This window comes from Vombatus ursinus, unplaced genomic scaffold, assembly GCF_900497805.2.
Source record: "Vombatus ursinus unplaced genomic scaffold, bare-nosed wombat genome assembly UNPS02009770.1, whole genome shotgun sequence".
NCBI lineage: Eukaryota > Metazoa > Chordata > Mammalia > Diprotodontia > Vombatidae > Vombatus > Vombatus ursinus.
The window spans coordinates 16,468,615-16,474,614 of record NW_020949548.1 but is presented as its reverse complement, the minus strand read 5'-3'; positions in this window follow the sequence as shown (position 1 = coordinate 16,474,614).

Sequence of the window (6,000 nt, the reverse complement as noted above, 5' to 3'; positions counted from 1 at the left end):
GATGGGATTATTCTGAGGGAAGCCTGTTAGAGCTACAGAAACGGGACCATACAGTCATTATTATCATGGAGTGTTTGTGAGCCAGAAATTAGGGGCCCTTTGATAGAGTTTAGCAAGAAGAAATAGGAAAATATAAAGTAATATCTCCTGCTGGCAGACATTCATCCTAGTTGTGATGGCTTCTAAGGTCTCTTGACCTCCCTGAGCATGGTTTTCTTTATAACCTGTGTAACTGAGGTCAAGTAGCCAGGTCACTTGGAAGTGACTGCAGGCTCAGTCACTAAGCCTCAAAGGTTTGATCGTCTCTAGTTTCTCAATTAGCATAGACATATAATATGCAAACATCTTCCCCACATATTAGCCCCCCAGGGTACAATAATGGGGGGCATTCAATTACAACGTTTCAGGAAAGTTAATAGGCTAATTGGGAATTGGGGGTGCTCAGGGGCTCGGTAAAGCACAAGATGCAAGTTTAGATTGGTTGTAAGAATTCGTTCTCTCTCTCTCTTTCTCTAACTCTGTGTGTGTGTATGTGTGTGTATCTCTGTCTCTCCCTCTTTCTCTCCCTCTTTCTATCTCTGTCTCTGTCTGTCTTTGTGTCTCTGTCTCTCTCTTTCTCCTTCTCTCTCTCTCTGTCTCTGTGTCTCCATCTCTTTCTGTCTCTGTCTCTTTGTCTCTATGTGTCTCTCTCTGTGTCTGTCTCTCTGTCTGTGTCTCTCTGTGTCTGTCTCTGTCTCTCTCTGTGTCTCTGTATTTCTGTGTCTCTCTGTATCTCTCTCTGTGTCTCTGTGTCTGTCTCTCTCTCTCTGTCTCTTTCCCTCTGTCTCTGTCTCACTGTCTCTGTCTCTCTCTCTCTCATATCCCCTCCCTCTTCATACGAACCCAGTTTTCACTCTGTCTGGCCAGACCATGCTGCATTCTGGCTATCTTCCTTCCAAGCTCCTATGTACAGTCACCCTACCCTTTTCTTCTTCTTCCTCTAGTAATCAAACCAACACTAGCATCTCTACAAGCAGCAAGTCAATTAATTAATTGACTGCCCAATGACTCCACTCACCCTCTCTCTGACTTCCTAGACCAAAACATCCATCCCTGCCCCCCCCACCCTCTGTGCTCCATCTGCCCCATTAGACTGTGCTCCCCTTGAGGGGAAAGGCAGTCATGCTTTTTGTATTTGTAGCCCCAGGCCCTAGCACATTGCCGAATGTATATTATTAAGCACTAAATAGAGGCTTTTTCATTCATTCTCTGTCGGTTCTCACTCTCTCTTCTTTCTCTGTGTCTCTCTCTTTTGCTCTGACTCCATCTCTCTCTCTTTTACCCCCCTTCTCCTTTTTCTGTCTTGATCTGTCTGCAGGCTCTCAGACTCAGTCACCACTTCCTTATAGTAATATCTATTGCATGGCCTGGAGAAGTGGTTGGTCCTGACCATTTAGGAGATTTGTGAAGTCAAGATTACTTGCCCAATAGCACCAAGATATATTAATATCTAATATGGTAAATATTGCTAAATATAGTCCATATAAACAAAAGTTCTTGGGGCGGTGATCATTTTAAAGAGTGTATTGGGGTCCTGATGTTTGACGTGTTTGACAGTAACTGGCCTAGACAGAGAGGAGAATTGAATAGGGGTGGAATAAAAGGTAGAGACAAGAGGGGAGGAGAGGGAAAGGTAGGAGAAGGGGAAAAAGGGAGGAGAGCAGTTTGCTAAGTGCTAGGGATACAAAGAAGGTCCCTACCCTCCAGGAGTTTACATTCTACTTGAAGGATGCAACTATTTGCAAATAATGATATACATTATTTGAGGAAGAAGACTCCCTATTCAGAGGTGGTCCATTCCTAGAGCCTTGAAGGAAACTAATAAAGATTCTTAGGAATGGAGATGAGAAAAGAGTGAGCCTCAGTCTGGGAACAGACCAGGTAGTGGGGGAAGGAGAGGTAACAAGGAGGCAACAGTCAGTGTGGCAAATTAGCAGTGAGAGGCTAGGCAGTGATAATGTGTGATAAGAGTTAAAGGAGCCTAGGGCCCCATGATGAAGGGCTTTCAATGCCAAGCTAAGGAGCTGGTATTTTTCTCCAAAAGAAAGTAACAGAGAAAGACTGAAGGTCTTAAGCAGGACAATGACTGATATGGTCAAACTTGTTTTAGGGAGAGAATAGCAATTTCTATGTCCATGGTACTTTAGGGTACACAGAACCCCTGTCTCAACATCCCTGGGAGGGAGAAAATGAGTGTCACTATTTCTTTTTTCACAGATGAAGGACTTATAGCTAAGAGAGAAGTGACCATCTCATCACACGCAGCTGGAGACAAACAGCAAAGTTGGGTCTTATAACTGCAAGGCCAGATGTATAATAATATATATTGTATATAATAATATAATAATAATATATAACATGATAACATATATCATCATCATCATCATCATCATCATCATCTCCATTACTCCACATTGCCTCCCATCCTTTGTGTACCATCCCTCATGCACATGAAGACAACACCTTCTGATTTCCCAACTCTTCTCACTGTGAATTCAGCTGTGACAGTGGATCAAATGAGATCATATCTGTAAAGAACACAGCACAATACCTGGCAGTAGTAGGTGCTATATAAATGTTAACCATTATTGTTATTATTAATCAATAAGTATTTATTAAGCACCTAATACGTACCAGGCAACATACCAAAATGCCAATGATAGAATACAAGGAATGAAATAATTCTAGAGCCAACATTCTAATGAAAGAAACAAGTAGGTGTATATACTAAGTAGGTATATATACTAATCAGTGTATATATGTGTGTATATATATATATATACACACACATACATATATGTATGTATGTATGTATATACACACATATATATACAAACACAATATGCACACATATATTCACATGTATACATATGTATACAAAATAAAAAGTTAATAAAAAAGATGACTATGTACAAAGTAGTTAATTTCAAGGTAGTTTGGTAGGGAGGATACTAGCAGTTAGAGCATTAGGTAAAGTCTTATGTAGAAGAAGATGCTTGAGCTATATCTTAAAGCAGGAGAAGAACTCAAGGCTCAGAGTTGACCATTTTCTACCACCACCATTATCTTCATCATCATCATCATCACCACCGCCACCATCATCTTCATCAGCTTCATCTTCATCATCATCATCATCATCATCACAGCTAGCATTTATATACCTCCTTAAGGTTTGCCAAGCTCTTTATATGTGTTATCTCATTTGATGCCCACAATAACCCTGGGAAGTAGGTGCCATTATTATCCCCATTTAACATATGGGGAAACTGAAATTGAGACAGAGACTGAGTGACTTGCCCAGGGTCACACAGTTAGTAAGTGTCTTGGGCAGGATTTGAACTCATTTCTTCCTGTTGCCTAGTCCAGCACACCTTATCAACTGCACTACCCTGCTGATCATATTTTATGGTATCTAGGCTCTGGGGTCCAAGTGCTAAAGGGGCTTCACTCCTGTTCTTCTGAAAATGGTCAAAGACAGTGCCTCTTGTTAGGTTGACTTGGGGAAAAGTTCCCCATCTCCGAAGGTCATCAAGGTTTGACTCTATGCCGGAGCTCTCAATCCTTAGCATTGTGGATTCTCCGGGTTGTCAAGGTGAAGCCAGTGGACTCCTTCTCAAAATCTTTAAAATAATTGAAGGAAATGTTAAATTTCAGCTAGAGGTTGGTGAACATTAAGATGTGATTTTTTCCCATATAAATTCATGGACCCCCTGAAGTCTATCAATGGACCCCCTTGGAGGCCCATGAAGCCCAAGTTAAGGACTTCTCCTCTATGGAGAGGTGAAGGAGGGAGAGCAGTCTGATCTCTCTAGACCTCAGTCCCATCATCTGTAAAATGAGTGTTGGACCTGATGCCGTCCAGATCTGACACTGACTGAGTCCCTTTTGCCCCCAGAGAAGCAGCCCCATGTCCTACTTTGCTCTCCTTCCTAGCCCTGAGACCAGCACCTTCCTAATTCTATTCTTCCACTTTTCTCCCCAAAACCTCTCCAAGATCATAAAAACCCTGAAAGGAAATGACTCCCGGATGCTGGGACCCTCAACCTCCCACTCGCATGCCTCTCGTCCTCCATCTGTCGGCCTTTCTTGCTCCATAGCTCACTGGTTCCTGCCCATCCTTCATGTTCAAGCTTGAAGGGCCCGTTTGAAGAATGAGCGTGTGGGTTCTCCGTGTCCCCGATGATGCCAGCTCATTACTTCCTCTGATTTTATTAGTGTTGGAACTGGAGCTGATGTATTTCTGATTAATGAACCATTTGTTCTGCACCACAAAACAATTGAAGAATACCCTTCTCATTCCAGTGAATTGTGTCAGAAAGTTAATTACCAGGTGACCTTCCCCATGCTCCAGCTTTAGGAGACCAGGTGTCCAGGGGCCAACAGACAATTGGCTCCCTGGCAGCTGGGCTGTTCCATCACTAAGGTCCTTCCTGCTCTGACATTCCAGATTCTGTTCGAAAGCTCTCCCACCACCTCATTCACATTCTGTGTTCTCTGCTTTATAGTCCCTCCAAGATCTAACAAATTATATTCTACGTCATAAGGGCCCTTCCATCTCTTACAATCTATATCCCAAGGTCCCTCCCAGCTCTGATCTCTACATTCAAACAATCATTCAATCAATAAGCATTTATTCAGTGCAAGGCACTGTGCTAGGTGTGGCCATCATAGCATGAGCTTCTCTCTCCCATCTCCACTATGGGACCTCCAAATATCTGGGTTTCAAGGGTTTTAACCATATGGGACAGGCCCTGATCGCTAGAGATGAGGCAACCTCCTCACCTGAAACGTGAATGACCAATACCTCTGCCACTGAATATATGACCTGATGGTTGGCAGTATGCACTGGTACATCACAAAACAATGAGATGGTATGATTCCCAACTTACAGTGTTAGACCCACAAAGGCCATTTTGCAAATGGGGAGCCTGGAGCTCAGAGCACACAATGGATTCTAATCTGAGGTATGTCTACTGTAAAACTCTGGTGTTCCAACTGCCAGGCCGGGCATTTTGACACTCTGCTTTGTAAGTGAGAAGCTATCTGTGCCTATGACCAAAAGTGGAGCCATGCCCTTTGGTTGGTCACAGATGAACTCTACTGGGCCCAGTCCAACACAACCAGGGGTTGTCCTACACTGGTAGAAGCCAAGATCTCCTCTTCATCAAGATCCCTCTTCTTCTTCCTCCTCACTGGACCAACTACCCACCATAGCACAGGTCAAGGCAGCAATAACAACCAGCATCCTACTCATTTTCCCCTCAAATACCTAATAACCCTAATTCCATTTCTAACCCTAATCACTGACTTCATTTCTCTCCTAACCATCTATGTTTACACTCACTTTCTTCTTCACTCATTGTGCCTCCTTTCACCATAACAGGCAACATTTCTATGGCTTCTGAGGGGATAGGGACTGGACCTATGATTATGTTGATATGGGAAACTTCCAGGTAAGAAAACTCCCTCTAATAATCCAAGTTGGCACCTTCTCTAACATAGAGCCTTAGAGAGTTCTCCAGAATATTGAGTGTTCAGTGACTTGCTCAGGGTCATACAACCAGAAACAAGACTTGAATTCAGGTCTTCCTAGGTCCTGGACCAGTCATCTGTCCACTAATATTAGTAATAATAATGATAGCTAGCATTTAAATGGTACTTTATGGTTAGCAAAACACTTTACAAATAGCTCATTTTATCCTCAATAACAATCCTAGTAGGTAGATGCTATTAACATCTCCATTTTATAGATGAAAAGCTGAGGCTGACTTAAGTTAATAATAGTAATAATAATAGCTAACATTTATATTGTACCTACTATATGCCAGGCACTGTGCTAAAGTATTTTATGAATATCTCATTTGATCCTCAAAACAACCATGGAATGTAGGTGCTAATATTATCCTCATTTTACAGATATGGAAACTGAGGCAAATAGAGGTTAAGTAACTAGCCTAGAGG